The sequence below is a fragment of the Phalangium opilio genome, unplaced genomic scaffold, assembly GCF_054372755.1.
Source record: "Phalangium opilio isolate 3A_F unplaced genomic scaffold, DU_Popi_V2 ptg000019l_1, whole genome shotgun sequence".
In the NCBI taxonomy this organism is placed as follows: domain Eukaryota; kingdom Metazoa; phylum Arthropoda; class Arachnida; order Opiliones; family Phalangiidae; genus Phalangium; species Phalangium opilio.
This window is the reverse complement of record NW_028324152.1, coordinates 3,630,828-3,655,341: the sequence shown is the minus strand read 5'-3', so window position 1 is coordinate 3,655,341 and position 24,514 is coordinate 3,630,828. Positions and strand designations below refer to the sequence as shown.

The 24,514-nt window shown below is 36.8% G+C and overlaps 41 non-coding genes across 41 annotated transcripts; all 41 read right to left on the bottom strand.

The window, feature by feature from the left end:
• Window positions 1-1,662: 1,662 nt before the first annotated feature.
• TRNAT-AGU (transfer RNA threonine (anticodon AGU)) lies at window positions 1,663-1,735 on the bottom strand. The gene has a single exon. It is a non-coding gene; the product is annotated as a tRNA-Thr (tRNA).
• A 166-nt stretch (window positions 1,736-1,901) lies between these two features.
• On the bottom strand, window positions 1,902-1,974 carry TRNAT-UGU (transfer RNA threonine (anticodon UGU)). The gene has a single exon. It is a non-coding gene; the product is annotated as a tRNA-Thr (tRNA).
• Window positions 1,975-2,107: 133 nt separating this feature from the next.
• Window positions 2,108-2,180, bottom strand: TRNAT-UGU (transfer RNA threonine (anticodon UGU)). The gene has a single exon. It is a non-coding gene; the product is annotated as a tRNA-Thr (tRNA).
• Window positions 2,181-2,553: 373 nt separating this feature from the next.
• On the bottom strand, window positions 2,554-2,626 carry TRNAT-UGU (transfer RNA threonine (anticodon UGU)). Its single transcript has one exon. It is a non-coding gene; the product is annotated as a tRNA-Thr (tRNA).
• Window positions 2,627-2,965: 339 nt separating this feature from the next.
• Window positions 2,966-3,038, bottom strand: TRNAT-AGU (transfer RNA threonine (anticodon AGU)). Its single transcript has one exon. It is a non-coding gene; the product is annotated as a tRNA-Thr (tRNA).
• A 611-nt stretch (window positions 3,039-3,649) lies between these two features.
• Window positions 3,650-3,722, bottom strand: TRNAT-UGU (transfer RNA threonine (anticodon UGU)). The gene has a single exon. It is a non-coding gene; the product is annotated as a tRNA-Thr (tRNA).
• A 578-nt stretch (window positions 3,723-4,300) lies between these two features.
• Window positions 4,301-4,373, bottom strand: TRNAT-AGU (transfer RNA threonine (anticodon AGU)). Its single transcript has one exon. It is a non-coding gene; the product is annotated as a tRNA-Thr (tRNA).
• Window positions 4,374-4,746: 373 nt separating this feature from the next.
• TRNAT-UGU (transfer RNA threonine (anticodon UGU)) lies at window positions 4,747-4,819 on the bottom strand. Its single transcript has one exon. It is a non-coding gene; the product is annotated as a tRNA-Thr (tRNA).
• A 133-nt stretch (window positions 4,820-4,952) lies between these two features.
• On the bottom strand, window positions 4,953-5,025 carry TRNAT-AGU (transfer RNA threonine (anticodon AGU)). The gene has a single exon. It is a non-coding gene; the product is annotated as a tRNA-Thr (tRNA).
• Window positions 5,026-5,158: 133 nt separating this feature from the next.
• On the bottom strand, window positions 5,159-5,231 carry TRNAT-AGU (transfer RNA threonine (anticodon AGU)). Its single transcript has one exon. It is a non-coding gene; the product is annotated as a tRNA-Thr (tRNA).
• A 373-nt stretch (window positions 5,232-5,604) lies between these two features.
• TRNAT-UGU (transfer RNA threonine (anticodon UGU)) lies at window positions 5,605-5,677 on the bottom strand. Its single transcript has one exon. It is a non-coding gene; the product is annotated as a tRNA-Thr (tRNA).
• A 339-nt stretch (window positions 5,678-6,016) lies between these two features.
• TRNAT-AGU (transfer RNA threonine (anticodon AGU)) lies at window positions 6,017-6,089 on the bottom strand. Its single transcript has one exon. It is a non-coding gene; the product is annotated as a tRNA-Thr (tRNA).
• Window positions 6,090-6,222: 133 nt separating this feature from the next.
• On the bottom strand, window positions 6,223-6,295 carry TRNAT-AGU (transfer RNA threonine (anticodon AGU)). The gene has a single exon. It is a non-coding gene; the product is annotated as a tRNA-Thr (tRNA).
• Window positions 6,296-6,461: 166 nt separating this feature from the next.
• Window positions 6,462-6,534, bottom strand: TRNAT-UGU (transfer RNA threonine (anticodon UGU)). Its single transcript has one exon. It is a non-coding gene; the product is annotated as a tRNA-Thr (tRNA).
• Window positions 6,535-7,112: 578 nt separating this feature from the next.
• On the bottom strand, window positions 7,113-7,185 carry TRNAT-UGU (transfer RNA threonine (anticodon UGU)). The gene has a single exon. It is a non-coding gene; the product is annotated as a tRNA-Thr (tRNA).
• Window positions 7,186-7,524: 339 nt separating this feature from the next.
• Window positions 7,525-7,597, bottom strand: TRNAT-AGU (transfer RNA threonine (anticodon AGU)). Its single transcript has one exon. It is a non-coding gene; the product is annotated as a tRNA-Thr (tRNA).
• Window positions 7,598-7,967: 370 nt separating this feature from the next.
• TRNAT-AGU (transfer RNA threonine (anticodon AGU)) lies at window positions 7,968-8,040 on the bottom strand. Its single transcript has one exon. It is a non-coding gene; the product is annotated as a tRNA-Thr (tRNA).
• Window positions 8,041-8,207: 167 nt separating this feature from the next.
• On the bottom strand, window positions 8,208-8,280 carry TRNAT-AGU (transfer RNA threonine (anticodon AGU)). The gene has a single exon. It is a non-coding gene; the product is annotated as a tRNA-Thr (tRNA).
• Window positions 8,281-8,619: 339 nt separating this feature from the next.
• TRNAT-AGU (transfer RNA threonine (anticodon AGU)) lies at window positions 8,620-8,692 on the bottom strand. The gene has a single exon. It is a non-coding gene; the product is annotated as a tRNA-Thr (tRNA).
• Window positions 8,693-9,031: 339 nt separating this feature from the next.
• TRNAT-AGU (transfer RNA threonine (anticodon AGU)) lies at window positions 9,032-9,104 on the bottom strand. Its single transcript has one exon. It is a non-coding gene; the product is annotated as a tRNA-Thr (tRNA).
• Window positions 9,105-9,270: 166 nt separating this feature from the next.
• On the bottom strand, window positions 9,271-9,343 carry TRNAT-AGU (transfer RNA threonine (anticodon AGU)). Its single transcript has one exon. It is a non-coding gene; the product is annotated as a tRNA-Thr (tRNA).
• A 166-nt stretch (window positions 9,344-9,509) lies between these two features.
• TRNAT-UGU (transfer RNA threonine (anticodon UGU)) lies at window positions 9,510-9,582 on the bottom strand. The gene has a single exon. It is a non-coding gene; the product is annotated as a tRNA-Thr (tRNA).
• Window positions 9,583-9,715: 133 nt separating this feature from the next.
• Window positions 9,716-9,788, bottom strand: TRNAS-AGA (transfer RNA serine (anticodon AGA)). The gene has a single exon. It is a non-coding gene; the product is annotated as a tRNA-Ser (tRNA).
• Window positions 9,789-9,954: 166 nt separating this feature from the next.
• TRNAT-AGU (transfer RNA threonine (anticodon AGU)) lies at window positions 9,955-10,027 on the bottom strand. Its single transcript has one exon. It is a non-coding gene; the product is annotated as a tRNA-Thr (tRNA).
• Window positions 10,028-10,399: 372 nt separating this feature from the next.
• TRNAT-UGU (transfer RNA threonine (anticodon UGU)) lies at window positions 10,400-10,472 on the bottom strand. Its single transcript has one exon. It is a non-coding gene; the product is annotated as a tRNA-Thr (tRNA).
• Window positions 10,473-10,638: 166 nt separating this feature from the next.
• Window positions 10,639-10,711, bottom strand: TRNAT-UGU (transfer RNA threonine (anticodon UGU)). The gene has a single exon. It is a non-coding gene; the product is annotated as a tRNA-Thr (tRNA).
• A 133-nt stretch (window positions 10,712-10,844) lies between these two features.
• TRNAT-AGU (transfer RNA threonine (anticodon AGU)) lies at window positions 10,845-10,918 on the bottom strand. The gene has a single exon. It is a non-coding gene; the product is annotated as a tRNA-Thr (tRNA).
• A 610-nt stretch (window positions 10,919-11,528) lies between these two features.
• Window positions 11,529-11,601, bottom strand: TRNAT-UGU (transfer RNA threonine (anticodon UGU)). Its single transcript has one exon. It is a non-coding gene; the product is annotated as a tRNA-Thr (tRNA).
• A 166-nt stretch (window positions 11,602-11,767) lies between these two features.
• On the bottom strand, window positions 11,768-11,840 carry TRNAT-UGU (transfer RNA threonine (anticodon UGU)). The gene has a single exon. It is a non-coding gene; the product is annotated as a tRNA-Thr (tRNA).
• A 133-nt stretch (window positions 11,841-11,973) lies between these two features.
• On the bottom strand, window positions 11,974-12,047 carry TRNAT-AGU (transfer RNA threonine (anticodon AGU)). The gene has a single exon. It is a non-coding gene; the product is annotated as a tRNA-Thr (tRNA).
• A 577-nt stretch (window positions 12,048-12,624) lies between these two features.
• On the bottom strand, window positions 12,625-12,697 carry TRNAT-AGU (transfer RNA threonine (anticodon AGU)). Its single transcript has one exon. It is a non-coding gene; the product is annotated as a tRNA-Thr (tRNA).
• Window positions 12,698-12,863: 166 nt separating this feature from the next.
• TRNAT-UGU (transfer RNA threonine (anticodon UGU)) lies at window positions 12,864-12,936 on the bottom strand. Its single transcript has one exon. It is a non-coding gene; the product is annotated as a tRNA-Thr (tRNA).
• A 133-nt stretch (window positions 12,937-13,069) lies between these two features.
• Window positions 13,070-13,142, bottom strand: TRNAT-AGU (transfer RNA threonine (anticodon AGU)). The gene has a single exon. It is a non-coding gene; the product is annotated as a tRNA-Thr (tRNA).
• Window positions 13,143-13,307: 165 nt separating this feature from the next.
• Window positions 13,308-13,380, bottom strand: TRNAT-AGU (transfer RNA threonine (anticodon AGU)). Its single transcript has one exon. It is a non-coding gene; the product is annotated as a tRNA-Thr (tRNA).
• A 133-nt stretch (window positions 13,381-13,513) lies between these two features.
• On the bottom strand, window positions 13,514-13,586 carry TRNAT-GGU (transfer RNA threonine (anticodon GGU)). Its single transcript has one exon. It is a non-coding gene; the product is annotated as a tRNA-Thr (tRNA).
• A 784-nt stretch (window positions 13,587-14,370) lies between these two features.
• On the bottom strand, window positions 14,371-14,443 carry TRNAT-AGU (transfer RNA threonine (anticodon AGU)). Its single transcript has one exon. It is a non-coding gene; the product is annotated as a tRNA-Thr (tRNA).
• A 166-nt stretch (window positions 14,444-14,609) lies between these two features.
• TRNAT-UGU (transfer RNA threonine (anticodon UGU)) lies at window positions 14,610-14,682 on the bottom strand. Its single transcript has one exon. It is a non-coding gene; the product is annotated as a tRNA-Thr (tRNA).
• A 133-nt stretch (window positions 14,683-14,815) lies between these two features.
• On the bottom strand, window positions 14,816-14,888 carry TRNAT-AGU (transfer RNA threonine (anticodon AGU)). Its single transcript has one exon. It is a non-coding gene; the product is annotated as a tRNA-Thr (tRNA).
• A 165-nt stretch (window positions 14,889-15,053) lies between these two features.
• Window positions 15,054-15,126, bottom strand: TRNAT-AGU (transfer RNA threonine (anticodon AGU)). The gene has a single exon. It is a non-coding gene; the product is annotated as a tRNA-Thr (tRNA).
• A 372-nt stretch (window positions 15,127-15,498) lies between these two features.
• Window positions 15,499-15,571, bottom strand: TRNAT-UGU (transfer RNA threonine (anticodon UGU)). The gene has a single exon. It is a non-coding gene; the product is annotated as a tRNA-Thr (tRNA).
• Window positions 15,572-15,704: 133 nt separating this feature from the next.
• Window positions 15,705-15,778, bottom strand: TRNAT-AGU (transfer RNA threonine (anticodon AGU)). Its single transcript has one exon. It is a non-coding gene; the product is annotated as a tRNA-Thr (tRNA).
• Window positions 15,779-24,514: the final 8,736 nt, after the last annotated feature.

Below are 24,514 nucleotides of genomic sequence, written 5' to 3'. Positions count from 1 at the left end.
CATCCCACATGGACACCAGTCTGTACACACTGGCTTCTAACACCACCATCTTCTGGTCCTTGTTTTTGTCCATCCCACATGGATACCAGTCTGTTCACCTGGCTTCTACACCACCATCTTCTGGTCTTTGTTTTTGTCCATTCCACTTGGACACCAGTCTGTACACCTGGCTTCTACTCCATCGTCATCGTTTGGTTTAAGACATTCGCGGCGATCAGCTAGGGTTACGAGAAACGTCTAGCCTCCCTAGGGTGGGTTGTCCACGATAGGTTTTCGCAATTGCGGTTGTTCTTGCTTTTAGCTGTAGTTCGACACCCTTATATACTACCTATTTGATTAAGGCGAAGCAACCGGCGTATGCTTCATTTCAAACGCCAATATTAGTCAAGTATCTCAAGAATGTTTAATTGTTCTTTTTTAAAACGATGTAACGTTCAATAAGGCGAATAACTAACGAAGAAAATATTAAATATTAATTATATTTATTTTAATATTTAAGATAATCTTGTTTCTCAATTCAAAATTAATACGGAAAGAGTTAAAAAGCAGTCTATGTTTTGTCTGTGTGTGTCCGTCCGTTGTTACAGTAGTGCGCTGCGTTAAAAGTTCGTTTTGTTTTGATGTGTAAAGAAATCCTACAGAACCATAATATTCCCTTTATCCTTAATATAAAGTGAATATGTGGAAATATTTTTCGTAATTATGCTGCATTTAGTACTTTTGTAGCTTTAAAGCTCTATTTCATTTTGATATTCCAAAGATTTTTTTTAATATTATTATTTAAAATGGATGATTATATATTACTTAAGCTATACTACATCTGTTTATAGCATAATCCTTTCTTAAGTGAATACAAGCACAACGCTACTATATTAGTCAAATGAACTTTTATTTGTCAATAGGCTTAGTGAACCAAAAAGTAAACGCTTGGGTTTGGTTTTCGTTTCTGTAATGCAGAGACATTAACGGTTCAGAGTGAGCCGAAAGTTAAATACACTTTTAAATAATTAGGCTTAGATTTTATAATCATGGTGGAAATCTGGGCCGCGTTCAGCAGAGCCCAGCGCTGTTAGCATAACGGGATTTTGTTTTTGAATTTTGACGTCACGGTGTTTAGCGCTGAGCTAGCGCGGTCTTCAAAGAAAATAGTCGGCTTTTTGGATAACGTGACGTAAAACGCGTAGTTCTCAGCTTGGCGAAAAAACTATGGAGGAATTAATACAAATAGCTCTATGGGACTATAGCTATTTAATTGGCGTGAAACCAGTTGATCACGCGAGAACATGGCAACCCTGTTGTGAATATGGCTTTGAACATAGAGAGCATACAGTTGAGGAGTAGAAAATTGGGCCTTTACAAACAGGTAAAGGTATATATCTCTCCAAAGTTTTATCTCTTCATTTCCCGTTTTACCCCCATCGGATGATTTTAATGTGTACAAGTATATCATTATTGGGTGTAAAATGTCGTCTGATTTACAGTATATTTGCTATGCTTTGCATACTGCTTTAATATTTCATAAATTTTAACTTAAGAAACATTTCCATATCTGGGTAAATAAGTTTGTAAGTAGTCGTCTTGACTCGGAGAGGTAATTACCCTATTGTTTTAATTTTTCAAAATTTAATAGCTACGAAATCTAGGTCAAGTAACATAACAGCAAGGCTCCGACGAGAATCGAACTCATGATCTCCTGTTTACTAGACAGGCGCTTTAACCACTAAGCCACGGAGCCCTTGCTTTGAAGCGATATGAATGCTGAATATTTCAGTAAATTAACTAAATTATCACATCGGAACTTTTACACTATTGTTTGCATATATGCATATCTAAATCAACTATTATTTTTAATTTTTCAAAATTTAATAGCTTCGAAATCTAGTTCAAGTAATATAACAGCAAGGCTCCGACGAGAATCGAACACATGATCTCCTGTTTACAAGACAGGCGCTTTAACCACTAAGCCACGGAGCCCTTGGTTTGAAGCGATATGAATGCAGAATATTTCAGTAAATTAACTAATTTATCTCATGGGAACTTTTGCCCTATTAATTTAATTTTTCGAAATTATATAGCTACGAAATCTAGTTCAAGTAACATAACAGCGAGGCTCGGACGAGAATCGAACTCATGATCTCCTGTTTACAAGACAGGCGCTTTAACCACTAAGCCACGGAGCCCTTGCTTTGAAGCGATATGAATGCTGAATATTTCAGTAAATTAACTAAATTATCACATCGGAACGTTTACACTATTGTTTGCTTATATGCATATCTAAATCAACTATTATTTTTTAATTTTTCAAAATTTAATAACTTCGAAATCTAGTTCAAGTAATATAACAGCAAGGCTCCAACGAGAATCGAACACATGATCTCCTGTTTACAAGACTGGCGCTTTAACCACTAAGCCACGGAGCCCTTGCTTTGAAGCGATATGAATGCAGGATATTTCAGTAAATTAACTAAATTATCTTTTGGGAACTTTTTCCCTATTATTTTAATTTTTCAAAATTATATAGCTACGAAATCTAGTTCAAGTAATATAACAGCAAGGCTCCGACGAGAATCGAACACATGATCTCCTGTTTACAAAACAGGCGCTTTAACCACTAAGCCACGGAGCCCTTGGTTTGAAGCGATATGAATGCAGAATATTTCAGTAAATTAACTAAATTATCTCATGGGAACTTTTGCCCTATTAATTTAATTTTTCGAAATTATATAGCTACGAAATCTAGGTCAAGTAACATAACAGCGAGGCTCCGACGAGAATCGAACTCATGATCTCCTTTTTACTAGACAGGCGCTTTAACCACTAAGCCACAGAGCCCTTGGTTTGAAGCGATATGAATGCAGAATATACCAGTAATTTAACTAAATTAACTCATCGGAATTTTTACCCTATTGTTTTAATTTTTCAAAATTTAATAGCTACGAAATCTAGGTCAAGTAACATAACAGCAAGGCTCCGACGAGAATCGAACTCATGATCTCCTGTTTACTAGACAGGCGCTTTAACCACTAAGCCACGGAGCCCTTGCTTTGAAGCGATATGAATGCTGAATATTTCAGTAAATTATCTAAATTATCTCATGGGAACTTTTACACTATTGTTTTCATATATCAATATCTAAATCAACTATTATTTTTAATTTTTCAAAATTATATAGCTACGAAATCTAGTTCAAGTAACATAACAGCGAGGCTCCGACGAGAATCGAACTCATGATCTCCTGTTTACTAGACAGGCGCTTTAACCACTAAGCCAAGGAGCCCTTGCTTTGAAGCGACATGAATGCTGAATATTGCAGTAATTTAACTAAATTAACTCATCGGAATTTTTACCCTTTTGTTTTAATTTTTCAAAATTTAATAGCTACGAAATCTAGGTCAAGTAACATAACAGCCAGGCTCCGACAAGAATCGAACTCATGATCTCCTGTTTACTAGACAGGCGCATTAACCACTAAGCCACGGAGCCCTTGCTTTGAAGCGATATGAATGCTGAATATTTCAGTAAATTAACTAAATTATCACATCGGAACTTTTACACTATTGTTTGCATATATGCATATCTAAATCAACTATTATTTTTAATTTTTCAAAATTTAATAGCTTCGAAATCTAGTTCAAGTAATATAACAGCAAGGCTCCGACGAGAATCGAACACATGATCTCCTGTTTACAAAACAGGCGCTTTAACCACTAAGCCACGGAGCCCTTGGTTTGAAGCGATATGAATGCAGAATATTTCAGTAAATTAACTAAATTATCTCATGGGAACTTTTGCCCTATTAATTTAATTTTTCGAAATTATATAGCTACGAAATCTAGGTCAAGTAACATAACAGCGAGGCTCCGACGAGAATCGAACTCATGATCTCCTTTTTACTAGACAGGCGCTTTAACCACTAAGCCACGGAGCCCTTGCTTTGAAGCGATATGAATGCTGAATATTTCAGTAAATTAACTAAATTATCACATCGGAATTTTTACCCTATTGTTTTAATTTTTCAAAATTTAATAGCTACGAAATCTAGGTCAAGTAACATAACAGCAAGGCTCCGACGAGAATCGAACTCACGATCTCCTGTTTACTAGACAGGCGCTTTAACCACTAACCCACGGAGCCCTTGCTTTGAAGCGATATGAATGCTGAATATTTCAGTAAATTATCTAAATTATCTCATGGGAACTTTTACACTATTGTTTTCATATATCAATATCTAAATCAACTATTATTTTTAATTTTTCAAAATTATATAGCTACGAAATCTAGTTCAAGTAACATAACAGCGAGGCTCCGACGAGAATCGAACTCATGATCTCCTGTTTACTAGACAGGCGCTTTAACCACTAGGCCACGGAGCCCTTGCTTTGAAGCGACATGAATGCTGAATATTCCAGTAATTTAACTAAATTAACTCATCGGAATTTTTACCCTATTGTTTTAATTTTTCAAAATTTAGTAGCTACGAAATCTAGGTCAAGTAACATAACAGCCAGGCTCCGACGAGAATCGAACTCATGATCTCCTGTTTACTAGACAGGCGCATTAACCACTAAGCCACGGAGCCCTTGCTTTGAAGCGATATGAATGCTGAATGTTTCAGTAAATTAACTAAATTATCACATCGGAACTTTTACACTATTGTTTGCTTATATGCATATCTAAATCAACTATTATTTTTTAATTTTTCAAAATTTAATAGCTTCGAAATCTAGTTCAAGTAATATGACAGCGAGGCTCCGACGAGAATCGAACTCATGATCTCCTGTTTACAAGACAGGCGCTTTAACCACTAAGCCACGGAGCCCTTGCTTTGAAGCGACATGAATGCTGAATATTCCAGTAATTTAACTACATTAACTCCTCGGAATTTTTACCCTATTGTTTTAATTTTTCAAAATTTAATAGCTACGAAATCTAGGTCAAGTAACATAACAGCAAGGCTCCGACGAGAATTAAACTCATGATCTCCTGTTTACTAGACAGGCGCTTTAACCACTAAGCCACGGAGCCCTTGCTTTGAAGCTATATGAATGCAGAATATTTCAGTAAATTAACTAAATTATCTCATGGGAACTTTTGCCCTATTATTTTATTTTTTCACAATTATATAGCTACGAAATCTAGTTCAAGTAACATAACAGCGAGGCTCCGACGAGAATCGAACTCATGATCTCCTGTTTACTAGACAGATGCTTTAACCACTAAGCCACGGAGCCCTTGCTTTGAAGCGACATGAATGCTGAATATTGCAGTAATTTAACTAAATTAACTCATCGGAATTTTTACCCTATTGTTTTAATTTTTCAAAATTTAATAGCTACGAAATATAGGTCAAGTAACATAACAGCCAGGCTCCGACAAGAATCGAACTCATGATCTCCTGTTTACTAGACAGGCGCATTAACCACTAAGCCACGGAGCCCTTGCTTTGAAGCGATATGAATGCTGAATATTTCAGTAAACTAACTAAATTATCACATCGGAACTTTTACACTATTGTTTGCTTATATGCATATCTAAATCAACTATTATTTTTTAATTTTTCAAAATTTAATAACTTCGAAATCTAGTTCAAGTAATATAACAGCAAGGCTCCGACGAGAATCGAACACATGATCTCCTGTTTACAAGACTGGCGCTTTAACCACTAAGCCACGGAGCCCTTGCTTTGAAGCGATATGAATGCAGGATATTTCAGTAAATTAACTAAATTATCTCTTGGGAACTTTTGCCCTATTATTTTAATTTTTCAAAATTATATAGCTACGAAATCTAGTTCAAGTAACATAACAGCGAGGCTCCGACGAGAATCGAACTCATGATCTCCTGTTTACTAGACAGGCGCTTTAACCACTAAGCCAAGGAGCCCTTGCTTTGAAGCGACATGAATGCTGAATATTCCAGTAATTTAACTAAATTAACTCCTCGGAATTTTTACCCTATTGTTTTAATTTTTTAAAATTTAATAGCTAAGAAATCTAGGTCAAGTAACATAACAGCAAGGCTCCGACGAGAATCGAACTCATGATCTCCTGTTTACTAGACAGGCGCTTTAACCACTAAGCCACGGAGCCCTTGCTTTGAAGCGATATGAATGCTGAATATTCCAGTAATTTAACTATATTAACTCATCGGAATTTTTACCCTATTGTTTTAATTTTTCTAAATTTAATAGCTAAGAAATCTAGGTCAAGTAACATAACAGCAAGGCTCCGACGAGAATCGAACTCATGATCTCCTGTTTACTAGACAGGCGCTTTAACCACTAAGCCACGGAGCCCTTGCTTTGAAGCGATATGAATGCTGCATATTTCAGTAAATTAACTAAATTATCTCATGGGAACTTTAACACTATTGTTTGCATATATGTATATCTAAATCAACTATTATTTTTTATTTTTCAAAATTTAATAGCTTCGAAATCTAGTTCAAGTAATATAACAGCGAGGCTCCGACGAGAATCGAACACATGATCTCCTGTTTACAAGACTGGCGCTTTAACCACTAAGCCACGGAGCCCTTGCTTTGAAGCGATATGAATGCAGGATATTTCAGTAAATTAACTAAATTATCTCTTGGGAACTTTTGCCCTATTATTTTAATTTTTCAAAATTATATAGCTACGAAATCTAGTTCAAGTAACATAACAGCGAGGCTCCGACGAGAATCGAACTCATGATCTCCTGTTTACTAGACAGGCGCTTTAACCACTAAGCCAAGGAGCCCTTGCTTTGAAGCGACATGAATGCTGAATATTCCAGTAATTTAACTAAATTAACTCCTCGGAATTTTTACCCTATTGTTTTAATTTTTCAAAATTTAATAGCTACGAAATCTAGGTCAAGTAACATAACAGCAAAGCTCCGACGAGAATCGAACTCATGATCTCCTGTTTACTAGACATGCGCATTAACCACTAAGCCACGGAGCCCTTGCTTTGAAGCGATATGAATGCTGAATATTTCAGTAAATTAACTAAATTATCTCATGGGAACTTTTACAGTATTGTTTTCATATATGAATATCTAAATCAACTATTATTTTTAATTTTTCAAAATTTAATAGCTTCGAAATCTAGTTCAAGTAATATAACAGTGAGGCTCCGACGAGAATCGAACTCATGATCTCCTGTTTACAAGACAGGCGCTTTAACCACTAAGCCACGGAGCCCTTACTTTGAAGCGATATGAATGCTGAATATAGCAGTAATTTAACTAAATTAACTCATCGGAATTTTTACCCTATTGTTTTAATTTTTCAAAATTTAATAGCTACGAAATCTAGGTCAAGTAACATAACAGCAAGGCTCCGACGAGAATCGAACTCATGATCTCCTGTTTACTAGACAGGCGCATTAACCACTAAGCCACGGAGCCCTTGCTTTGAAGCGATATGAATGCTGAATATTTCAGTAAATTTACTAAATTATCTCTTGGGAACTTTTGCCCTATTGTTTTAATTTTTCAAAATTATATAGCTACGAAATCTAGTTCAAGTAACATAACAGCAAGGCTCCGACGAGAATCGAACTCATGATCTCCTGTTTACTAGACAGGCGCTTTAACCACTAAGCCACGGAGCCCTTGCTTTGAAGCGATATGAATGCTGAATATTTCAGTAAATTATCTAAATTATCTCATGGGAACTTTTACACTATTGTTTTCATATATGAATATCTAAATCAACTATTATTTTTAATTTTTCAAAATTTAATAGCTTCGAAATCTAGTTCAAGTAATATAACATCGAGGCTCCGACGAGAATCGAACTCATGATCTCCTGTTTAAGACAGGCGCTTTAACCACTAATCCACGGAGCCCTTGCTTTGAAGCGATATGAATGCTGAATATAGCAGTAATTTAACTAAATTAACTCATCGGAATTTTTACCCTATTGTTTTAATTTTTCAAAATTTAATAGCTACGAAATCTAGGTCAAGTAACATAACAGCAAGGCTCCGACGAGAATCGAACTCATGATCTCCTGTTTACTAGACAGGCGCTTTAACCACTAAGCCACGGAGCCCTTGTTTTGAAGCGATATGAATGCTGAATATTTCAGTAAATTATCTAAATTATCTCATGGGAACTTTTACACTATTGTTTTCATATATGAATATCTAAATCAACTATTATTTTTAATTTTTCAAAAATTATATAGCTACGAAATCTAGTTCAAGTAACATAACAGCGAGGCTCCGACGAGAATCGAACTCATGATCTCCTGTTTACTAGACAGGCGCTTTAACCACTAAGCCACGGAGCCCTTGCTTTGAAGCGACATGAATGCTGAATATTGCAGTAATTTAACTAAATTAACTCATCGGAATTTTTACCCTATTGTTTAAATTTTTCAAAATTTAATAGCTACGAAATCTAGGTCAAGTAACATAACAGCCAGGCTCCGACAAGAATCGAACTCATGATCTCCTGTTTACTAGACAGGCGCATTAACCACTAAGCCACGGAGCCCTTGCTTTGAAGCGATATGAATGCTGAATATTTCAGTAAATTTACTAAATTATCTCTTGGGAACTTTTGCAATATTATTTTAATTTTTCAAAATTATATAGCTACGAAATCTAGTTCAAGTAACATAACAGCAAGGCTCCGACGAGAATCGAACTCATGATCTCCTGTTTACTAGACAGGCGCTTTAACCACTAAGCCACGGAGCCCTTGCTTTGAAGCGATATGAATGCAGGATATTTCAGTAAATTAACTAAATTATCTCTTGGGAACTTTTGCCCTATTATTTTAATTTTTCAAAATTATATAGCTACGAAATCTAGTTCAAGTAACATAACAGCGAGGCGACGACGAGAATCGAACTCATGACCTCCTGTTTACTAGACAGGCGCTTTAACCACTAAGCCAAGGAGCCCTTGCTTTGAAGCGACATGAATGCTGAATATTCCAGTAATTTAACTAAATTAACTCATCGGAATTTTTACCCTATTGTTTTAATTTTTCAAAATTTAATAGCTACGAAATCTAGGTCAAGTAACATAACAGCAAGGCTCCGACGAGAATCGAACTCATGATCTCCTGTTTACTAGACAGGCGCCCTAACCACTAAGCCACGGAGCCCTTGCTTTGAAGCGATAGGAATGCTGAATATTTCAGTAAATTATCTAAATTATCTCATGGGAACTTTTACACTATTGTTTTCATATATGAATATCTAAATCAACTATTATTTTTAATTTTTCAAAATTATATAGCTACGAAATCTAGTTCAAGTAACATAACAGCGAGGCTCCGACGAGAATCGAACTCATGATCTCCTGTTTACTAGACAGGCGCTTTAACCACTAAGCCACGGAGCCCTTGCTTTGAAGCCATATGAATGCTGAATATTTCAGTAAATTAACTAAATTATCTCATGGGAACTTTTACACTATTGTTTTCATATATGAATATCTAAATCAACTATTATTTTTAATTTTTCAAAATTTAATAGCTTCGAAATCTAGTTCAAGTAATATAACAGCGAGGCTCCGACGAGAATCGAACTCATGATCTCCTGTTTACAAGACAGGCGCTTTAACCACTAAGCCACGGAGCCCTTGCTTTGAAGCGATATGAATGCTGAATATAGCAGTAATTTAACTAAACTAACTCATCGGAATTTTTACCCTATTGTTTTAATTTTTCAAAATTTAATAGCTACGAAATCTAGGTCAAGTAACATAACAGCAAGGCTCCGACGAGAATCGAACTCATGATCTCCTGTTTTCTAGACAGGCGCTTTAACCACCAAGCCACGGAGCCCTTGCTTTGAAGCGATATGAATGCTGAATATTTCAGTAAATTATCTAAATTATCTCATGGGAACTTTTACACTATTGTTTTCATATATGAATATCTAAATCAACTATTATTTTTAATTTTTCAAAATTATATAGCTACGAAATCTAGTTCAAGTAACATAACAGCGAGGCTCCGACGAGAATCGAACTCATGATCTCCTGTTTACTAGACAGGCGCTTTAACCACTAAGCCATGGAGCCCTTGCTTTGAAGCGACATGAATGCTGAATATGGCAGTAATTTAACTAAATTAACTCATCGGAATTTTTACCCTATTGTTTTAGTTTTTCAAAATTTAATAGCTACGAAATCAAGGTCAAGTAACATAACAGCCAGGCTCCGACAAGAATCGAACTCATGATCTCCTGTTTACTAGACAGGCGCATTAACCACTAAGCCACGGAGCCCTTGCTTTGAAGCGATATGAATGCTGAATATTTCAGTAAATTAACTAAATTATCACATCGGAATTTTTACACTATTGTTTGCTTATATGCATATCTAAATCAACTATTATTTTTAATTTTTCAATATTTAATAGCTTCGAAATCTAGTTCAAGTAATATAACAGCGAGGCTCCGACGAGAATCGAACTCATGATCTCCTGTTTACAAGACAGGCGCTTTAACCACTAAGCCACGGAGCCCTTGCTTTGAAGCGATATAAATGCTGAATATTCCAGTAATTTAACTAAATTATCTCATGGGAACTTTTACACTATTGTTTTCATATATGAATATCTAAATCAACTATTATTTTTAATTTTTCAAAATTATATAGCTACGAAATCTAGGTCAAGTAACATAACAGCAAGGCTCCGACGAGAATCGAACTCATGATCTCCTGTTTACAAGACAGGCGCTTTAACCACTAAGCCACGGAGCCCTTGCTTTGAAGCGATATAAATGCAGTATATTTCAGTAAATTAACTAAATTATCTCTTGGGAACTTTTGCCCTATTATTTTAATTTTTCAAAATTATATAGCTACGAAATCTAGTTCAAGTAACATAACAGCGAGGCTCCGACGAGAATCGAACTCATGATCTCCTGTTTACTAGACAGGCGCTTTAACCACTAAGCCACGGAGACCTTGCTTTGAAGCGATATGAATGCTGAATATTTCAGTAAATTAACTAAATTATCTCATGGGAACTTTTACACTATTGTTTGCATATATGCATATCTAAATCAACTATTATTTTTAATTGTTCAAAATTTAATAGCTTCGAAATCTAGTTCAAGTAATATAACAGCAAGGCTCCGACGAGAATCGAACACATGATCTCCTGTTTACAAGACTGGCGCTTTAACCACTAAGCCATGGAGCCCTTGCTTTGAAGCGACATGAATGCTGAATATTGCAGTAATTTAACTAAATTAACTCATCGGAATTTTTACCATATTGTTTTAATTTTTCAAAATTTAATAGCTACGAAATCTAGGTCAAGTAACATAACAGCCAGGCTCCGACAAGAATCGAACTCATGATCTCCTGTTTACTAGACAGGCGCTTTAACCACTAAGCCAAGGAGCCCTTGCTTTGAAGCGATATGAATGCTGAATATTTCAGTAAATTAACTAAATTATCACATCGGAATTTTTACACTATTGTTTGCTTATATGCATATCTAAATCAACTATTATTTTTAATTTTTCAATATTTAATAGCTTCGAAATCTAGTTCAAGTAATATAACAGCGAGGCTCCGACGAGAATCGAACTCATGATCTCCTGTTTACAAGACAGGCGCTTTAACCACTAAGCCACGGAGCCCTTGCTTTGAAGCGATATAAATGCTGAATATTCCAGTAATTTAACTAAATTATCTCATGGGAACTTTTACACTATTGTTTTCATATATGAATATCTAAATCAACTATTATTTTTAATTTTTCAAAATTATATAGCTACGAAATCTAGGTCAAGTAACATAACAGCAAGGCTCCGACGAGAATCGAACTCATGATCTCCTGTTTACAAGACAGGCGCTTTAACCACTAAGCCACGGAGCCCTTGCTTTGAAGCGATATAAATGCAGTATATTTCAGTAAATTAACTAAATTATCTCTTGGGAACTTTTGCCCTATTATTTTAATTTTTCAAAATTATATAGCTACGAAATCTAGTTCAAGTAACATAACAGCGAGGCTCCGACGAGAATCGAACTCATGATCTCCTGTTTACTAGACAGGCGCTTTAACCACTAAGCCACGGAGACCTTGCTTTGAAGCGATATGAATGCTGAATATTTCAGTAAATTAACTAAATTATCTCATGGGAACTTTTACACTATTGTTTGCATATATGCATATCTAAATCAACTATTATTTTTAATTGTTCAAAATTTAATAGCTTCGAAATCTAGTTCAAGTAATATAACAGCAAGGCTCCGACGAGAATCGAACACATGATCTCCTGTTTACAAGACTGGCGCTTTAACCACTAAGCCATGGAGCCCTTGCTTTGAAGCGACATGAATGCTGAATATTGCAGTAATTTAACTAAATTAACTCATCGGAATTTTTACCATATTGTTTTAATTTTTCAAAATTTAATAGCTACGAAATCTAGGTCAAGTAACATAACAGCCAGGCTCCGACAAGAATCGAACTCATGATCTCCTGTTTACTAGACAGGCGCTTTAACCACTAAGCCAAGGAGCCCTTGCTTTGAAGCGACATGAATGCTGAATATTCCAGTAATTTAACTAAATTAACTCATCGGAATTTTTACCCTATTGTTTTAATTTTTCAAAATTTAATAGCTACGATATCTAGGTCAAGTAACATAACAGCAAGGCTCCGACGAGAATCGAACTCATGATCTCCTGTTTACTAGACAGGCGCTTTAACCACTAAGCCACGGAGCCCTTGCTTTGAAGCGATATGAATGCTGAATATTTCAGTAAATTAACTAAATTATCTCATGGGAACTTTTACACTATTGTTTTCATATATGAATATCTAAATCAACTATTATTTTTAATTTTTCAAAATTTAATAGCTTCGAAATCTAGTTCAAGTAATATAACAGCGAGGCTCCGACGAGAATCGAACCCATGATCTCCTGTTTACAAGACAGGCGCTTTAACCACCAAGCCACGGAGCCCTTGCTTTGAAGCGATATGAATGCTGAATATACCAGTAATTTAACTAAATTAACTCATCGGAATTTTTACCCTATTGTTTTAATTTTTCAAAATTTAATAGCTACGAAATCTAGGTCAAGTAACATAACAGCAAGGCTCCGACGAGAATCGAACTCATGATCTCCTGTTTACTAGACAGTCGCTTTAACCACTAAGCCACGGAGCCCTTGCTTTGAAGCGATATGAATGCTGAATATTTCAGTAAATTATCTAAATTATCTCATGGGAACTTTTACACTATTGTTTTCATATATCAATATCTAAATCAACTATTATTTTTATTTTTCAAAATTATATAGCTACGAAATCTAGTTCAAGTAACATAACAGCTAGGCTCCGACGAGAATCGAACTCATGATCTCCTGTTTACTAGACAGGCGCTTTAACCACTAAGCCACGGAGCCCTTGCTTTTAAGCGACATGAATGCTCAATATTGCAGTAATTTAACTAAATTAACTCATCGGAATTTTTACCCTATTGTTTTAATTTTTCAAAATTTAATAGCTACGAAATCTAGGTCAAGTAACATAACAGCAAGGCTCCGACGAGAATCGAACTCATGATCTCCTGTTTACCAGACAGGCGCTTTAACCACTAAGCCACGGAGCCCTTGCTTTGAAGCGATATGAATGCTGAATATTTCAGTAAATTAACTAAATTATCTCATGGGAACTTTTACACTATTGTTTTCATATATGAATATCTAAATCAACTATTATTTTTAATTTTTCAAAATTTAATAGCTTCGAAATCTAGTTCAAGTAATATAACAGCAAGGCTCCGACGAGAATCGAACACATGATCTCCTGTTTACAAGACTGGCGCTTTAACCACTAAGCCATGGAGCCCTTGCTTTGAAGCGACATGAATGCTGAATATTGCAGTAATTTAACTAAATTAACTCATCGGAATTTTTACCCTATTGTTTTAATTTTTCAAAATTTAATAGCTACGAAATCTAGGTCAAGTAACATAACAGCCAGGCTCCGACAAGAATCGAACTCATGATCTCCTGTTTACTAGACAGGCGCTTTAACCACTAAGCCAAGGAGCCCTTGCTTTGAAGCGACATGAATGCTGAATATTGCAGTAATTTAACTAAATTAACTCATCGGAATTTTTACCCTATTGTTTTAATTTTTCAAAATTTAATAGCTACGAAATCTAGGTCAAGTAACATAACAGCCAGGCTCCGACAAGAATCGAACTCATGATCTCCTGTTTACTAGACAGGCGCTTTAACCACTAAGCCAAGGAGCCCTTGCTTTGAAGCGACATGAATGCTGAATATTCCAGTAATTTAACTAAATTAACTCATCGGAATTTTTACCCTATTGTTTTAATTTTTCAAAATTTAATAGCTACGAAATCTAGGTCAAGTAACATAACAGCAAGGCTCCGACGAGAATCGAACTCATGATCTCCTGTTTACTAGACAGGCGCTTTAACCACTAAGCCACGGAGCCCTTGCTTTGAAGCGATATGAATGCTGAATATTTCAGTAAATTAACTAAATTATCTCATGAGAACTTTTACACTATTGTTTTCATATATGAATATCTAAATCAACTATTATTTTTAATTTTTCAAAATTTAATAGCTTCGAAATCTAGTTCAAGTAATATAACAGCGAGGCTCCGACGAGAATCGAACTCATGATCTCCTGTTTACAAGACAGGCGCTTTAACCACTAAGCCACGGAGCCCTTGCTTTGAAGCGATATGAATGCTGAATATACCAGTAATTTAACTAAATTAACTCATCGGAATTTTTACCCTATTGTTTTAATTTTTCAAAATTTAATAGCTACGAAATCTAGGTCAAGTAACATAACAGCAAGGCTCCGACGAGAATCGAACTCATGATCTCCTGTTTACTAGACAGTCGCTTTAACCACTAAGCCACGGAGCCCTTGCTTTGAAGCGATATGAATGCTGAATATTTCAGTAAATTATCTAAATTATCTCATGGGAACTTTTACACTATTGTTTTCATATATCAATATCTAAATCAACTATTATTTTTATTTTTCAAAATTATATAGCTACGAAATCTAGTTCAAGTAACATAACAGCGAGGCTCCGACGAGAATCGAACTCATGATCTCCTGTTTACTAGACAGGCGCTTTAACCACTAAGCCACGGAGCCCTTGCTTTTAAGCGACATGAATGCTCAATATTGCAGTAATTTAACTAAATTAACTCATCGGAATTTTTACCCTATTGTTTTAATTTTTCAAAATTTAATAGCTACGAAATCTAGGTCAAGTAACATAACAGCCAGGCTCCGACAAGAATCGAACTCATGATCTCCTGTTTACTAGACAGGCGCATTAACCACTAAGCCACGGAGCCCTTGCTTTGAAGCGATATGAATGCTGAATATTTCAGTAAATTAACTAAATTATCACATCGGAACTTTTACACTATTGTTTGCATATATGCATATCTAAATCAACTATTATTTTTAATTTTTCAAAATTTAATAGCTTCGAAATCTAGTTCAAGTAATATAACAGCAAGGCTCCGACGAGAATCGAACACATGATCTCCTGTTTACAAGACAGGTGCTTTAACCACTAAGCCACGGAGCCCTTGGTTTGAAGCGATATGAATGCAGAATATTTCAGCAAATTAACTAAATTATCTCTTGGGAACTTTTGCCCTATTATTTTAATTTTTCAAAATTATATAGCTACGAAATCTAGTTCAAGTAACATAACAGCGAGGCTCCGACGAGAATCGAACTCATGATCTCCTGTTTACTAGACAGGCGCTTTAACCACTAAGCCACGGAGACCTTGCTTTGAAGCGATATGAATGCTGAATATTTCAGTAAATTAACTAAATTATCTCATGGGAACTTTTACACTATTGTTTGCATATATGCATATCTAAATCAACTATTATTTTTTACCTCTCCGTGTGACGTAGTCCAGGAGAGGTTCTGTAACGGCCGTGTCTGTGTGTGTGTCTGTGTGTGTGTCTGTGTGTGTGTCTGTGTGTCTGTGTGTCTGTCTGTGTGTCTGTCTGTCCGTTGTTACACCCACGTGACCGCGTTCGCAGTTTGCGTATCGGAGCAAACGTGTTCCCAATTTCCGGACCTCATTGACAGTTCACAGAAATTTGGAAAATTGTATTTCTCTCCGTTGGCTACTCTATCCTTGAGTTCTCGCACCACCATGTTTCGTCTTCGTCCATCCCACATGAACACCAGTTTGGTGCTTTTCTAGTTTCCAACACCACCATTTTCTGTTCTTTGTCAATCCCACATTGACTCCAGTCTGCACGTACACTGGCTTCTAACACCACCATCCACTAGTCTTCCGTCTATTCCACATAGACACCAATCTGTATCATTGGCTTCTACTCCATTATCATCGTTTGGTTTTAGGATATACGCGGCGATCAGCTAGGGTTACGAGAAACGTCTAGCCTCCCTAAGGTGGGATCGCCACCAAAGGTTTTCGCAATTGCGCTTTTTCCTTACTATTATAATGGAAACGAATAGTATATATACCCCAAATTTGAAAAAAGCGGGCAAGAGGGGTACCCTTCACTTTAAACGTCAATATTAGCAAAGTTTGAGAAGATAATAGGTATAACTTTATTTTAAACGATTTAACTATTATTAATGTTAATTATTGAAGATTAAAATAATTAAAAATAATTATATTTATTTAAATATTAAAGATAAACCTCTCGTGCAAAGAGAGAGATTAAATCATTGCCTCCTATATCTAACAAGGCCCCGTGCATGCGATATATTTCCTTCATTGCCTCCTATATCTATCAAGGCACGTGCATTGTGATATATTTCATTCATTGCCTCCTGTATCTATCAAGGCCCATGCATTGTGATATATTTCATTCATTGCCTCCTATATCTATCAAGGCCCGTGCATTGCGATATATTTTTCAAAACAACAACCAAAATGGGAAGCTGCTCTCAGAAACATAATAATTTTTTTTCTCTGTATAAGGAGCTAACAACTGGGTAGGGGGAAGAGATAGTCGGACGTCACCCAGCCCCCCTCTGGTTGGCATTTTTTTCTCTGAATAGGGAGCTAACTACTGGGTAGGGGGAAGAGATAGTCTGACGTCACCCAGCCCCCCTCTGGTTGGCATTTTTGCGCGTAGAATACCGTTTCCAACCGTTAGGGGGGATGAAACTCCAGTAAGAAATAGAAGGGTGATATATTTTTCAAAACAACAACCAAAATGGGAAGCTGCTCTCAGAAACATAATAATTTTTTTCTCTGTATAGGGAGCTAACAACTGGATAGGGGGAAGAGATAGTCTGACGTCACCCAGCCCCCTCTGGTTGGCATTTTTTTCCCTGTATAAGGAGCTAACAACTGGGTAGGGGGAAGAGATAGTCTGACGTCACCCAGCCCGCCTCTGGTTGGCATTTTTGCGCGTAGAATACCGTTTCCAACCGTTAGGGGGGATGAAACTCCAGTAAGAGATAGAAGGGTGTGACGTTTCAGGGTCAGAACTGTTAGCTCTCTATATGAAATGAAAATATGGATAATATTGCGCTCCTTCTTTAATGGTATGAATCCTTGCCTGTCTATTAATATTGTACGTAGGAGTAATACGTTTTGAGCGAAGTCTAGAGAGGATCAACATAAGCGAGATTGTTTCGTAATAAAAAATATACTGCTTCCACTAATGGGTTTATACTCCTTGTTACTGTTGTATAGAGTAATCATGATAAAAGCTTAAAAAATTACGAGAGGACAGACCTTTTTTATCCTCTTGTTTTATTCTTAATAAGAATATAAAACATTTATTTTGTATCAAAAAAATTTTTTTGGTGATAAGATTGCTCTAGAAAAATCCAAACGGTTAGGCATTGGTAAAAAAGACATGTGTAAGCTATTTGCAGAGATGATAATTGTTTTACATGTTTTAAATAAGACTGAAGCTTCCACTATTGTGTTTATGCTCCTTGTTTGTTTGACTGAAAACCATCTAGGTTTAGATAACAGTTCGAAAAAAAAATCACAAAAAATGATATTTTTTAAATCTAATGAGATAACGCCCACCTAGTTGAAAATTGACCTTTTTAGTCCACGGGAGCCATTCTTAATCAGAATTTCTATGCTAGTAGGTTGTCAATTAAACTACCGGTATATTATTGTTGTTGGAAGTTGGAGATTAAGTGAAATTAAGTGGTTGTAAAGAGCCCGCAGGTTTTTGCCGCTTCTTTTTGTGAGTATTTGATTTTTGTATGTAAAATGGAGGAAGATAATGTTGAGAGTAAAGATGAAATGCGGAAGCGCAAAGCGCGGGAAAGGATGAGGGCAAAAAGATCAGACCCTGAGTTTAAGAAGAGAGAAAATGAAAGGAGAAGAGTTTTAGCAGCTCAGAAAAAAGCTAAGGTTAAATGTACAGGTTCTAGTACGTCTAGTCCTAGTACTAGTTTGCCCATTACTTCTATTGCTCCGTCAGTTGGCCACGATGGTAGTAAGGTTGAAGGTACGGTTTCTAGTATTTCTAGTCCTAATTTGTTTGTTGGTTCTATTGCGCCGCCAGTTGGCCACAGTAGAATGAAGGATAATGTATTAGACGGAAGTACAAGTGAAGTTTCTAAAAACGTAGCGTTAATTACTGCCGACGAAGCGATGAATTTAGTTAGTAATATTTCAGATAGTTCTGTAATGGTAGCGAACGATGAACAAGTACCTTCTACGTCTCATGGTAATGTTTATCCGTTAGAGAGAATGAGAATTTTGAGACAGAATGAAGAGTATAGAATGAAGGAGGCGCGATCAATGGCGAAAAAGCGGGAGAATGAGGCTTATCGTGAAAGGGAAAATCAGGTTGGCATACTTACCAAGAGAGTTAAAAGGCTTGATGAGTGGTATAGAGCAAGCGAACGAGTAAAGGACCAGTTGAGTAAGGCTAGTAAACGCCAAGATGCAGAGTACGTTGAAGCTGAACGTGTTAGAAATCAGTTGAGTAAGGCTAGTAAACGCCAAGATGCAGAGTACGTTGAAGCTGAACGTGTTAGAAATCAGTTGGGTATGGCTAGTAAACGCCAAGATGCAGAGTACGTTGAAGCTGAACGTGTTAGAAATCAGTTGAGTAAGGCTAGTAAACGCCAAGATGCAGAGTACGTTGAAGCTGAACGTGTTAGAAATCAGTTGAGTAAGGCTAGTAAACGCCAAGATGCAGAGTACGTTGGAGCTGAACGTGTTAGAAATCAGTTGGGTATGGCTAGTAAACGCCAAGATGCAGAGTACGTTGAAGCTGAACGTGTTAGAAATCAGTTGGGTATGGCTAGTAAACGCCAAGATGCAGAGTACGTTGAAGCTGAACGTGTTAGAAATCAGTTGAGTAAGGCTAGTAAACGCCAAGATGCAGAGTACGTTGGAGCTGAACGTGTTAGAAATCAGTTGGGTATGGCTAGTAAACGCCAAGATGCAGAGTACGTTGAAGCTGAACGTGTTAGAAATCAGTTGGGTATGGCTGCCAGTCGTGCAAATGTGGAGTTTAGGAACCCTGAACGTTCTAGGAATAGATTGTCTGTGGCAGAAAGAAGAACAGATCCTGTGTTTATAGAGCAGACGTATTTTGAAAGCATAAAAGAAGGTCCAACGTGGCCATGTGAAGGGTGTTCAAATCTTTTTTTTAAAGCATCGGGTAGCTTAGTTCAGTCTAGAGTGTTTTTGGCAGTTCCTGGGATTCACGGTCGTGAATTGGGTGACAAAGTATTTTTATGTAGTGCTTGTAATAAAGCTGTCAAGAAGAACGAAATCCCCAAGTTTTCCAGAGAAAATGGATTTGAATTTCCTGAAGTTCCGTCAGAACTAGTTAATTTGTCTAATTTGGAGGAAAGGATGATTTCACCACGAATAGCTTTTATGCAAATAAGAAGGTTGGGTTGTGATCAACAAAGGGGGATTAAGGGAAACGTGGTCAACGTTCCTATAAATGTCGAGTCTACAGTGTCAGTGTTACCACGGTTACCTCGTGAAACAGATACTGTTCAAATTGAGTTTATGAGGAGAATGCAATATAACACACCATATTTGTATGAAACTGTTAGGCCTAAAAAAATGCACGAAGCTCTTAAGGTTTTGGTGAAAACACCGTTGTATATTAAGCATGGAATATCTGTAAGAGTCGATATATTGGATCCAATTCCAGAAGAACTTGAATTTATTGTTGACGAAAATGACCGTCAGTTAAATCAGGATGATATATTAAGGGAAAACCCAGTAGGGTCAGTGAATTTAGCGAACGAAAACGATAGCGATGATATGTGGAATGAAGTCAATGAAGCTAGCGAAGTTAATTTATTACCAGTTGGGAATCAAGACACGTTGTTAGTGTCATTGTCCGATTTCCTTCCCACTAACACCATGCATGTTAAGTTTGCTCCTGGTGAAGGTCAAACGCCAATGTCTTTGCTCTATGACGAGGACGCTGAGGAATTGTCATTCCCCAGTATTTATGTCGGTCAGAAGAGAAACCTTAAGGTTAAAGGTAGGTTTGGGGATATTGCCAAGTGGGAGCTTCGTAATGTTGATCGACGTTGTGCCAAGAATGTCTCAAAATTGTTTTACGCTTTTGTTAAGTTGGAAACAATGAAAGTAAGTGAATCTATACAAGTGTGTATGAGAAAAACCAAGAGAAAAGATGGCTCTAATTACACTGCTGGGTTTTTATCGTCTGCTGGTGCACTCGATTCAATTGTTAAGCAGGATGATGGTTTTAGAGTATTAGAAAATTTGCAGTCCTCGCCTTTATATTGGCAGCATAGGCAGAAAGAGTTAATGGCTATGATTAGGCAGCTTGGTACGGCTACCTTTTTTATAACGTTTTCAGCTGCGGAAGGCAAATGGCCTGAGCTTTTGAACATACTGAGAGTGACCTCAGGTCAAGAACGCTTAGCGGATAATGAAATTAGGAATTTAAGTTTTTCGGAAAAGGCCAAGTTGATTCAGAATGATCCTGTTACTTGTGCTAGATATTTTGACCACCGTTTTCGGGCTCTGCTTAAAGCTTTGCAAAAACTAGGTCCCCTTGGTGTTATTGAAGATTATTACTTTAGAGTTGAAATACAGCAAAGAGGGTCTCCCCATCAACATGGGTTGATATGGATTAAAGATGCGCCTAAGCTCAAAGATGATTTGTCGAATGTTAAAGAGGTAGAGGACTTTATTGATAAAGTTATTTCTTGCGCTGGTAAATTGAACGATGGTAATGGGGATTTGTTAACGTCTTTGCAAATGCACAAACACACGACAACGTGTAAGAAAAAGGTAAATAACAGTTCAGTTTGTCGTTTTGGAATTCCATTTCCTCCCATGCCTAGAACTATTGTTTATGATCCGAGTTTAAGAGAACCCGGTACTCTTGACGAAGAACTGAAATGTAAGAGGAATTCCAAAAAATTGAATGAACTTTTGCAATCAAAAGAAAAGGAATTTTGGGTAGATAGTTTCGAGGAGTTGTTGGCAAAGTTGCGAATGAGTGAAGAGGAATATATTAAGGCAGTTACGTATGACATAAAAAAGAAAGTTGTTTTATTGAAAAGACACCCTAAAGATACTAGGGTTAATCCGTACAACCCGTGCACTTTGCGCCTTTGGCAAGCGAATATGGACATTCAGTTTGTACTTGATCCTTACGCTCTGGTTATGTATATTGTGTCTTATATTGGAAAATCTCAGCGTGGCATGTCAATGCTTTTGCGTGAAGCTGCTAAACGAGCACAGTCAGATAAATGTACGGTAAAGCAAAAGTTGAAAGTGATAGCAAATCAGTTTTTGAATGCGCACGAGGTAAGCGCGCAAGAAGCGGCATATAGTGTTTTACAAATTCCAGTCTCTAGATGTAGTCGAGCCTGTATTTACGTTAATACAAATTTGCCCGAAAATCGAGTCCATATTCTCAAAAGCAAAAGTGAGCTTGAACAGTTGTCAGAAGATAGTATGGACGTTTTCGCTTCTGGAATGTTGGACCATTATGTTCAAAGGCCAGATAATTTAGAGGCAGTAACGTTAGCTCAATTTGCGACGTGGTACGAGTTTTCCAAAAGTCGTAGAGTTGCGAAAACCCAAAGTCATATTGATGACAATGAAAACCTTGAAGTTGAATGTGGTAAATGGTTGAAACTGAAAAATGATTCAGGCTTTATTAGAAAACGTGGCCATTCTAAAATTATGCGGTATCGGAGATTCAATTTAGTGAAAGAACCCGAACAGTATTATCGTGAGCAAATAATGTTGTTCTCGCCTTGGCGCGATGAGAGTAGGGACATTTTGACAAAGGATCTGAAATCAGAGTATGAACTTAAACTTGAGATTATAAAGGAATGTAGAAAAGAATTTCATAACGAAATTGACGAAGCGGCCATTGAACAGGCTGTCCGAGATTTCGAAAGTGAAGCTATTGAAGCTGATCTTACTAATATTCAGCCTGAATTGGAACATCGAAATGAATTAGATAGATCTTTAATTGTTGAAGATTCTGAATTTCTAATAAATACGGTTCAGGAGTCTATAGGAAATATTACCCGTGATATTCTTGATGGTAATGCGGAAAGAACTATTGCTCCGTCAGTGACGTTAGTCAATGATTCTGAGTACAATGTACTTGTTAGAATGCTGAATGTGAAACAGAAAGAAATATTTTATGAAGTTCTGCATCATTTAAAATGCAAGGAATCGCCTTTACGGCTATTTGTTACCGGTGGCGCTGGTGTTGGAAAAAGCGTTTTGATAAGTGCCATATTTGAAGCTGTTACTAGATTTTATAATAAGCAGCCAGGGTCTAATCCCTCGGAAGTTAAAGTTTTGCGATGCGCACCTACGGGCAAGGCTGCCTTTAATATAGGTGGCGCTACTTTGCATAGTACCTTTTGTCTACCGGTTAGTCAATTTGCCGGGAATATTTCCAGGCTAGAAAGTGAAACTCTTCACAATTGTAGATTGATGTATGGTCAAGTGAAATTAGTAATTATTGACGAAATATCAATGGTTGGAGCCAAGGTTTTTAACCGAGTTAACGCGAGATTGCAAGAGATAATGGGTTGTCCAGATTATTTCGGTGGTGTATCTGTACTGTTAGTTGGAGATTTTAACCAACTTAGACCAGTGCGCGATCATTTCGCTTTTCAAGGTCAAAGTGATACTGACAATCCCTATGCGGCGTTAATTGGTAACCCAATATGGGAAGAATTCCAGTTTGCAGAGCTTGAAGAAATTATGAGGCAAAAAGATGACAAAAGGTTTGCGGAAGCTTTGAACAGAATGGCTGTGGGAAGTATGAATCAGGATGATATTAACTTTTTTGTAAGTTTAGAAGTGAATAGAGAGCGTGTACCGCCAAAAGAAGCGATACATCTTTTCCCTACTAACGTTGAAGTGAACCAGTTTAACGAAGAGATGCTTTTAAACATGAATACGGAAAAGTCTATTTCCGTTTCAGTAGATGTTGTAAATGGTGATCTTACTAGAGAAGTTAGAAATAACATTCTTTCTCAAGTCCAAACGTTGGCAACGTCTGATACGTATGGTCTGCCTAAAGAATTAACGCTCGCTTGTGGCGCCAGATACATGATGACTAACAATGTTGATACGTCTGACGGACTTACAAATGGGGCAACAGGTTGGTTAAGAAAAATAGAGTACTGCACAAATAGGCTCGGTGAACAAATTCCGTTTAGGGTTTGGATTGAGTTTGCTGATGCTAATGTTGGAAAGTTGTTGAGACAAAAGAGTCATGGGTTATACGAGCAGAATAACTTTAACAGGATTTGGACTCCTGTCGAGAAAGTTACTAAGGCATTTAGTAGAAAATGGAGGCAAAATAATGTTTCGGTCTCTAGGAAACAGTTTCCTTTGGTCATTTCTGAGGCTATTACGATACACAAGAGTCAAGGAGATACGTATTCGTCTGTAGTAGTGCATTGTAATCAAAGAAAGAAATTAGAGAGAGCTCATTTATACGTTGCTTGTAGTAGAGCGAGAAACGCCTCTGGTTTGTATATTGAGGGTAAATTTCAAGTTCCAAATGCGCCTAAAAACAATCAAGTTGGATTGGAACTTAAAAGATTACGAGATACGAAGAGTATTGCGTTACCGTTCTTGAACGAACCGGTTTATATTTATGTTCACAATGTGCAGTCCTTAAACGCACATTTGGAAGATATTTTAGCAGACACCGTAATAAGAAATGCCCAGTTATTATGCTTTGTTGAAACGTGGAAGAAAGAAAATGATGAGTTTCATGTGCCATCCTTTAGGGAAGTGGGTGGTATTTATCTGCCAAGAACGGCACGTAGAATTGCATTTGGTTCTTCCATTCATTTAAAAGATACACCAGAAAATGTAGTTAACGATTTGAATAATAGGGTTTTACGAACCGATAGACCTTTCAGAAATTCGCATGTGGAACGTTGCTGGTTGGATGTTTCCATTGAAAATGAACCGATGACTGTTGTTTTGTTGTACAAATCGCCTGGAGCGAGTTTGAGATCAGTTTTTGAGGATTTTAATCCTTTATTCGATATTAGATAT